This window comes from Ambystoma mexicanum, chromosome 7p, assembly GCF_040938575.1.
Source record: "Ambystoma mexicanum isolate Mex_15411 chromosome 7p, UKY_AmexF1_1, whole genome shotgun sequence".
Taxonomy (NCBI): Eukaryota; Metazoa; Chordata; class Amphibia; order Caudata; family Ambystomatidae; genus Ambystoma; species Ambystoma mexicanum.
Genome location: NC_090939.1, coordinates 55,118,479 through 55,128,604, shown reverse-complemented (window position 1 = coordinate 55,128,604; position 10,126 = coordinate 55,118,479).

Below are 10,126 nucleotides of genomic sequence, written 5' to 3'. Positions count from 1 at the left end.
CCTGGCCACCCTCTGTCTTCCAGGCCCAGTTACCTGCTCACCCTGCCACCCTCCTGCACTGCCTCTAGGCCAACCCTTTGCCATGGGGTATATCTGTAACCATACAGCACCCTTTTTTTTTTCTACCTTCAATTATCAGACCTACCCTGTCTGCTACCTTAAACCTATAACTTGCCAATTTCTTGCTGCACTACTACTGTTTGTTTCCTTTCTCCTCTGCTTTGCACTTTCCACTTCATGCACTTTTCCCCTCCCCATGCACTTGTGTGTTTTCAATGTCACTGGGCCTAGTAAGATCGCATTTTGTTCTCCCCTGTTCCCCTCACCTCCCTTGCCTTGTCGTGCTCTGAACACTTGTGCATGAGGGCGATAGATATTTTATTTCTATCAATACATCAGGTAGCAGTTAATCTGCCAGGAAGTGTTCTTACTGGGAACACCCACCCCCCCAACCCCGCCACCCCGATCCGACCAATTTTCAGTGTGCTACTGTATTATGCAGTTAAGCACAACTCAATTCCAGGTCAGGTATAGTTTCTCCCCATTTTCATTACTTTGGGTGTCATCCAACCCCACAATTACTGTTCCCTGTCAGTGTTATCGGATGTATGCCCAACTGACCATTCTGCTGCATTGCCCTGTGGTCCCCATGGAGTGCTGCTGTTCATTCCATCACATATATATTTCAGGCTACATTAATCCACTCCCTCTTCCCTGGTAACTAGACTCCCTTCAACATGTTGCCAAGCCTGCCCTTATCGCCAACCGAATAGTCTTCCTCTCGTGCCTCCAACCAAAAGGACCAGCGTAGGAGCATTCACTCTAGTCACCTTATTCAGGTCAAAACTTCATCCCAATAGGACTGGACCTCTGAACATCCACACCATATATGCCAATAATTGACTCTCGACCCACAATCGTGCCAGCAGCACAGGATCACAACCTGATACATACATTTCAGGTCATATTGCCATCTGTGTAATAGCTTTGTGGCGTGTAGTCTGTCTTGACGGGAAACAGGTTTTGAAGGCCCCCCGCCACATCCTTGAGCACATTAACAGGTCCAATTCCAGACCATGTCACTTTCCCATTTCATCCTCAAATCGTCCAATTCCCCCCGGACCCCATAATGTCCAAGGCCCTGCACAATAAACACTCCCATCAGTGTGTACAGTAGTTTCTTAAAGGGCGGTAGCTCCACATGTACACTCATTATCCATGCCTCCTTAGTGAAGACCCCCCCCCTTGGCCTGCAAATACCAGGAAGCATAGTACCTATCCCAAGGGCCGCCTCCTATTCCAATACTGTAATAAATCTCCCACCTTTCCACATTTGTCCTGGCCTTTCCAGGCCTGGGAATTTGTCCTGAATCACGGTACCCAAAGATGCCCTAAAGATGATTCCCCCTCCTCCCCCCCCCCACCCCCCCCCTGGACATTCCTTTACCTTTGTTGCAAGATACTCCCAATAGTGCCCAGGATTGGATGCTCATGTATCCTATGTATTAACTTTGCCCTGTGCACCCTTAGCCACTCTTCCACCATTGCAGCCCTTGGTAATGATTGTCGAGTACCACCCATTGTAGGTCCCCCTGGAATCAATATTCTTAATTGGGTGGCCTTGTAGTATAGATGTGTCTGGGAGCCCAACACACCCACTTTCCTTAGGAAGACTCACAACATTGCTATCTGGGTGTCTTCAGTTGCCACAAGAAAGTCCCTTTGGTTGCTCTGAAGTGGGTCAGGAATCTGAAAAGGCAACATCTGGAACAGTTACAGTATCTTGGGGAGAACTTAAGTGCATTCTTCAGGGCTGTCATCAGGGGAGGAAAGCTGTCCTCATACAGACCCTCAAGCCCTCTTGTGACACTGATACTGAGAACTCAGACCCCATGTTGACCATGCCCAGTTTGAGAAAGCGTCCCTGATCATCCCCTGGCTTTCCAGGGGAAACAGTACCAACTTGGCCTTATTCATTTAAAGCCTGCCGAATGCCTGTACTGCGCAATCCTCCACTGCTGCCGGGAGTGAAAATGGGTTTGCTGGGTGGAGGAGCATGTCATCCGCATACAACCTAACTGCTTCCTGACCCTAATCCCTTCAATTCTACAGTTCTTCCTCAACCTGTTGGCCAATGGTTCCAATGATGGCATAAATGGAGTCAGAGCAGGCACCCTTCATTCCAAATGTATCCCACATTCACAGCCACACAAGCCCTGGGGAAGAATAGAGTGCCATGATGCCCCTTAAGTTTCTTACTCACACCGAACTTGTAGCACTGCCTCCAATCCCACTCCACCCTGCCTCCAATCCCACTCCACCCTATCAAAGGCCTTCAACCACAGAGGTGTGAGGTTGACTGCCCACCCCCCTGTGCTTCGTTAATCAGATGTAACCTCTTCCTCATGGTATCTGCACCTTGCCTCACTATCTCAAACCCCACCTGGTCTGAGTGGACCAGCCTTGCCGATAAGTGTCTAGAACAGTACGAGCCACATGCTGGGGGTCTTTGCCCTCCTTCAGTATCACCGGGATTAGAACATGTGTAAATCTGCTTTCCCTGTGGGCAAAATGTGAAACAATGTAATTGGGAAGGGGAGCGCAGCCGGAAGAATGGACTTATTCTGAAGTGAAGATGTCACCCTAACCCCCCCCCCCCCTCTCGAGCCTTGCCTACTACCCAATAGCCTACTACCCTAATTTCATGCCCCTGATTTGTGCTTCCAGGCTTCTGTTTTCATGAGCAGGGGGAGGTGGAGTCTGCCAGATTCCTCATTGCCTGCTGTCCTGATACTCTACAGGCCCTCGAATGCTACAAAGACTTCCTGGATTCCCCCTCGGCCACCAAACCCTCAAGTCTTCCCTCCACGGCCCACCTCTCAGCACGCTGACCCCGTAGTCTAGCTGCTAAGGGCATCCGCCTTCTCCCCTTTCTCAGCAATTGTACGCTGTGGACCAGCTGTCTTGTAGTTGCAAATACTCCGTTACACTTGAGATCATCTCTCCCACTGCTTTCCTCATGAATATCCTCCCTGCCAGCTGTGGTTGCCACTCCCTGAGACCCTGCTAAATGAACCATCTCAATTTTTCTTGTCAATTGAGTCCTCTTCAAGAGGAGCATGGTGATGTCATGTGTGGTCCTCCTAAGGGATCTTTCTGATTCACCCTGTCTCTGGTATCCTGAAGAAGCATTTCTTTCATGATATCAGTCGTCCATCCTCAAGACAATTGCTGCTTCTCTTCGCTCTTTCTCCCATCTAAGTCCATTTGGGTGTTGAGTGTCCAAGGAGGTTTGGTTATGCTCCACTGCCTGTAGATTCAATCTTATCATTCTCACATTAATCTTGTCCACCTTGCTGATATCTGCCCTCAATTTTATTGAGGGGATGCAACATCTCTTGGTCGCCAACAAATCCTCTCCCTCGGTCTATCTTCCATGATGCTGGATCGGCTGTGGGACCCGGGCTGCCTGGGTACGCACATTCGGCCAGCTTTGTTCTAGGCTACATATAACCTTGTGCCTGGTTGTGGTACTCTAATGGGGTCCTCACCTCCCTGGCCTACTTTTCACAAGGGTACAGTTTGTCTGGGCCATCACCTGTCCATGGGTTTTCCCTTCAATGGGAAACTGTCCACCTATGGCTAAGAGGAGTGGTTTGCCACCTGCTGGGGATTAGTCTACGTCCTGTGGGTAAGGTGGGCACACTGCACAGTTCCCCCCCCATGCCCCACACTGCTGATATGAAGCTGGTGCCTCCTCTGTTCCCTCAATGGGGTCTGCTATTTTGGAGCTCTGCCCAAAGCGCTGCTCAATATCCTCCGGCACCAACCAGTGCCCCACACTGTTCTCTGCTGCAGTGGAGCTTTCCAGGGCTCCAACCCCAGGGAGGTGGGCACACACCCCAGGACTTCGGGCCCACACCTCCCTTATATCTCCTATTCTGGGCCCAATATAGGATCACCTACATGGCCTTGTGGTTCTGCACAGCACCCCCACTAGCCATACTCTATCTCTGCCTGCTAATACATGCCTTTCTGCTTCTACTGGGGTGGTCTGCCAGTAGGACGCGCTGGATGCTTCCTTGCCCCCCAGCTGTCAGGCCCTTAATGCACCACCTCTGGAATCGGCACCCCCAGGAGGTAGGCACAACCCCTTAATGGGGCCCACATCTCTAGGGTGTTTATGGCTGGGTTGTGTCCTTCTTCCCAGGCTGTGGTGGTTGTCTAGCTCAGGCCACCCGCACAGCAGGTGGGCCCAAGTGTTCAATAGTACCCCAGTACTTGTAGCCACCTCCAGCAGAGAGTCAAATGGGACCTGGGTGGGCTAAGCAGTCATCATCCACGTGACCTGGGTGCTCTCCTGTCGGGCACTGAAACCCCCCCCCCCCCCCCCTCGCCCTCCCACCACTAGTGGAACACACCAATGATCCCTGGGCTGTTAGGCAGGAGGGTATAGAAGCCCCAGTAAGCAGCCACCACTGGCGGGCCTTCCATTGGCCCACGGGCCTCTCCTTTGTAGCACCAGGCACTGGATCTTAGTGCTACCCACAAGGCCAGTGGACACTAATTTTCAGAATCTGCTCCCAGTTGTTTGCTTCCCCCTTGGAATGCAGGGCTACCAAAACTCTGCTTCTGCCCCCCCACCCAGGAGTCCACTTTGCCTAGGCCACCTCCACTTGCAATCCCAGAGTTGGCCCACAATGATCACGCTGTATGTGGCTCTTCGCTCCTCCTCTTAACCCTGTAGCCTGGTTAGCAGACCCTTGCTCACAGGACACCTGTATAACTCCAACTGGTGAGGTCGCTGCCTGCAACTACCACAGCACCGCAGGGCCCACCTTCTCTGATGCACATAACACAATGGGTTTACTCCTGACCAGCAAAGCCTCAATATTGCATCTGCTCAGGGCAGTTGTGCTGGGCAAGTCTTGCCTGGGGGTCTCACACCACTGCCTCCAAATCCAGCTTCGGTAGCCTCCATGCACTGCTACAGTCTGCCAGAGAGCCGCGGCCCCATGTGCACTGTCCTGGGCCTCCTAATGGTGGAACCCACTCGTGGCTCGATAGCCCCTTCACGACTAGCTCTGGGCCTGGGATTTCACCCCAGAGCCAGTAGACCCGACCCTCTGCCACCCCCTGCCCCCCCCCCGCAGTGTAAACTTGGGCACATGCTCTAAATGACACAGTGGATACAGAGCTGACTTTTCAGGCTGCTTCTGTCCATGTGCCCCTGGGTGGCAACCTATTTAAGGTTGTGACTCAAAATGAGTTTTTTTTTTTCCTGTGTAATCGCACCCAAGATACATATTTACTACTTCTGATCATGCAGGTATAGTGGTTTCTTCCTCTGCTGCCACGTGCACTGCTGGTCCAAAGATCCATGGAGTTGTGTGGGTGAGGACACAAGGTCATGTTGCCTTCATTTTCGGGAGTATTTGCCTATGGCGTAAAAGTAGCTGATGCAGCCCTTATCTGTGGAGCAACCCTACACTGTGACTAGATTGAGTCACAGGATTACTTCTCACCTGTTGGTATAAAGGGCTAAACAAACCTAAATCAACTCTTGTGGGGGTAATGCACCCCACTAACTGTACACTTGTTCAGAGCCCCTTACAGAAAACCCTCTTCCAAGAGACCCATGTCCCTTTACTAGGGAACTGTTGATATTTATGTGGCCACAATCAATTCAGGGAATCCTTTTCCTTCCCCATCAAAAACACCAATAGTCCTGCTCAATCTAGCCCTGTCTGACTCGTGGAACATATAGATCCCTCATCCATAGATGAGCCAAGCATCTGGCTGGTGTCGAAAGAATATATATGAATGAACTGGAAAATACAACAGACACCACTGTCTCCATGGCACAACTCCATACCACAAACTCTTTTGGGAATGAACATAAAAAGATCTGACCTTACACCACATGTGCGAGTTCACTTTTGGGGTCTTGAAACAGGTCAACCCTTCTATCCCACACCTTGATGCAAACAATGATGCAGAACCTTAGAACATGATAAGATCATAGGCTTGGCACTCTACTTTACAAGAAGTTTAATTTTAATAATGTACAACCCTTTTCTATACAACTTCACACATGCAGTGCTGTCTTCCTGTGCACTAGGCAATGCCATCAGTGTTGAGTGCAGAATGTGTGTATAAACACGCCCGCTTCCTTCACCAGAATGCTATGAAGAATCTCTATCTGGATCCACCGTCAAATTGGGGCACTCCACATTATTTATTTTACTTTGGCAATTTCTGGGGAAGAAATGCAGATCTTCAGTTTGAGTTTTAATTCTATTTTACAAAGGTCAACCCTTAAGGACTTCCTCTGTTTGGCATCTTAACCCCATACATTCCGTCACAGCCAGGCTGCTGCTTCAAAGATTTGTTTTAAGATGGATAAAAGCAGAATGTTGGGGAGTAAACCATGTGTGGGATTTGAATCTCCTTAGAGTCTTATGGGTAAATACCAGCATTGCTTTCTGCCCAGAGAATGGTAATGTTGCAACATTTTACACATGTGGCCTCATCCTTTGTAGATTTCACATGCACCTTTACCATATACTTTACATCCTAATAAATTCACATTACTCTGGCAATGGAGATTTGTTTTCCCATTTAAGCTGCATGATACATTAGTTTCAGGGCTTTAACCTAGTGTTTTTCTTCTTTCCTAGACACCACATTTCTATGTGGCAGTTTAGCATGGAATGCTGCCTTTGTATTCTCTTCTGCAGTGCAGTTTCGTATGAAACTGTTCCTTGTTCCAGGCTGCAGCATACACATTTCCATGGTCTTTTTAACAAATGAACCAACTGTTTCATAGTTTTGCAGTTGAAGTAACTGCTGCCCTTTTCTCTGCCAGTCCACTGTGCTTTCAAATTACAAGTATTGTTGCATTGTTTTAGGCCCTGTCTGCCAAATGCAGTATGGTGTTGGGAGGTGAGGCGTTTCATTTGAACACCAACAATCGCCTCCCACATCTCTTTATCATGGTTTCCCTCCTGGGCAAGAGTGGGGGTTTTTCAAATCAAATTCTTCGCTGGAGCATGTCCCACTATTTTTCTAGCAGTGGGTGATATTGTTTATTTTCACTACTTGGAACAACGTTTCTAGTGTAAAATGTAATTCCCCTGATAACATTTCAGAACAAAACAATTTTACATTCCAAAACAATATTCATTGAATCATGTATCATACATTCTTTGAATGTAATTACTCACCTGTGAGATATATAATATATCCTGCATCCATACTGGGTTTTGATCTTCATTCCTCAGATGGTTTCTTGGCTCTAACTTCAGTGGGCTTATCCTGTGTCTCGAGCATATCTGCGGTGACTGCTTTTTAACCAATTGCTATGGGCCTGTTTCTAGTCTATCTTGTAGGCAACAGGTTAATAACCTATTTCAAAACTACCAACCCAAGATGGAAGACATTTCCATTCTTTGGTCTGGTTTTGCTGGGAATTGTACAGGGAAACCTTGTCACCTACCTCCTACTCCTTTTTTCATGGGACCTCCTACTCCTTTTTCCTGGGCTCCAGGTCGTGTGATTTTGTTCCTTCAGCCAACCTTTCAAAGTTGCACTGTGCGTAAACAAATGGGTGCTGAAATTTCTTTGGGTTTATGATGGCCTCCTGAGTAGTGGATGCATTAATCAGTGCCTGCTACGATTTCTATAGAGCAGATACTGAGGTAAAACTATTTTCCATCCGGTCATGAGATCAAATGGAGACATTGTAGTTCTAGATGATGGTCTAGACCTAATGTCCCAACTGGATCCAGAGTCGGCCCCGAACTTCAGTGTGCTTAAAATGTCCTTATTGTATATCTCAACCCATCTAGAAGATGTGGAGTTGTAATGCTAGAACCTCCTACATTCCTCGCCTTACTGGTAAAATACATCTCTCTCTCCGATCTTTTGCGGGATGCTGAAATTGGAGATCTGGTTAATATTTGCAGCAGCTCTCAAATTCAGGGCAGGTAGACCTGCTGCCCACTTTGTGAAAAAGCTGGTTAGTCGACATGTACTTTCATTCCTCAAGAGGAATGTATCTGGCCTGATATTCCCCATGCAAAGGCAGTGTCATTCCCCTTTTTTGGGACTTCTGTGTATAGGGGAATCTTGCTGAAATTGTGTACACTTAGGTATGCAACCTCTCGATTTCCATTATTGTGTGAAACCCCTATAACAGCAGTGTCTGCATAATGGGCATGGCTCAAAATTGGGCTCTGGATTGAGGTAAGTACCATGCACTGGTTGCATCCAGATGGGTTGCTCTGTGCCAAAAGTCTTGAATTCAGACATTTTGGAAAATGTTGAACACCCAGAGATCTCTCTTAATTGGTATAATCTGATTCTGTAGGAGGAAATCTCGTGGGATCTTCGTGTTGCTAGAATTCTTCTCATAGTAGGGTCCTCCTTTTGTCCAGTGTTCAAATCTGCACCTTAGGCCTCTTTACTGCACTGAGCAGTCGAGTTAACTGTTGGCCTGTGTTTGAGACCTGGTCACATCTGTACTTTTGAATCCTCTCTACAACCTCCCCTGGGCCATGTGAGATTGGTTGACCAGCAAATTGAGTGATCATTATCTGCAATCTTAATCCATGTACTAATTTTGCAGACTGCTGGGTATAGATTGTCTGTGTACTACAGGTTTGTCAGGAAAAGGCTGATCAAAATTTGACAAACTGATAGTTGCCTTTGAATTGCGGTTACTAGGCAACCATTGTAAGAGGAGGCCACTTAAGTGAGGTGAAGGCAACGTCTGGTTCCCTTCACCTTGATATAACTACCTATGGGAGCTGATGGGTCCCTTCAAGCATCTTTGTGTTCTATTACCCTAGTTATTGCTGTTTGTTTTTTGTTTGTTCTTCTCCCCTTAAGAGCTTGTGTGGGAGTAAGGACCATATGCCTGCAATACTGGACAAGTCCCTGAGTGGTTTTGTCATGGACAGAAGAAACGTTGTGATCACAGATGTTGAGAAGCTGACTGGGCAAGGACTGAAGGTGGCTCTCTGAAATAAAGTGACTTTGCTAAGATTGAAGACCAGGCTGGGGGTCAGAAACCCTTACCTGAAGATTCTGTGTTTGGTTGGAATCGACAAGAATAGACTGTCCGTGTGGGATGCAATGGTAGTATCATCCACCTTTCTGGGTGATCTTAAATCTAATGGCCAGTTCAATTTGATTGGTACTCTGGTCTATGACCTACATTACCTTGTTGAAGCTCAATTGTGAATGTCATGTTTTAGGATCCTTGGAATGATTTTTCATTTTTTCCTTTGCTTCTAGCGTGATCTGATATGTTGCTGTGTTTTTGATTCATGTGTCCTTTATGTATTATGTCGTGAGGCCTTTGGGCAAGTTTAGTGCTACATTACAAATACCCAACAATTGTTTTCTGTAACTTTGTTGCCAATGGACATGTTTAGCATACACCTGCTAGGATGTGGTGTTTACAGACCCAGTTCCCGTTTATCATTAAACTTAAATGTAGGAATGGTCTGATCTTTTGGAGTTTCCTGGTTAGTCCTTATTCAGACATACTCTGGTGAGCACTGGCTCTCCCACTCATTTAGCAGGACCTTTTTTCTGAATGTCAAACTTAGGGCTGGTTTTACTGTCCCCATTCAAGTAATTCAGTCTGTCGTTTGACTAGTATAAAAATGAGTGTTCACTTCGGCGTGAAATGCTATTTGCAACTGGGAGGAAGTTTGATTTTTTCCAGAGTTGGGAAGAGTGCCTGCCTCCAGCTTGTTCTCCTACAGAGATGATGGTGATTTCTGGGACTTGATTCTAAAGTGAAATTACAATTGTTTTCTATGCTGCTCAATAGGATGGCAGGTGCCATTCAGACTCTAATAATTTCTTTCTTTTCTTGAATGGCTAGTCTGGGTACTGAGCACCTGGTTCACATAGTGAGGTGACAATCTCTGAAGGAAATTGTTCCACCAGTAAACAAGGCGGGCCCTCTGGAGCCATGACTATCACTGGGTGTTTTAAAATATGGTGCACAATTTTATTTTTAGACCTGCAGTCTTAAATGGAAATATTCCCATTGAAATTTTGGAGTTGTCTAGGAAGAGGTAGGAGGGGAATCTGGTGAACTACCCCCCCC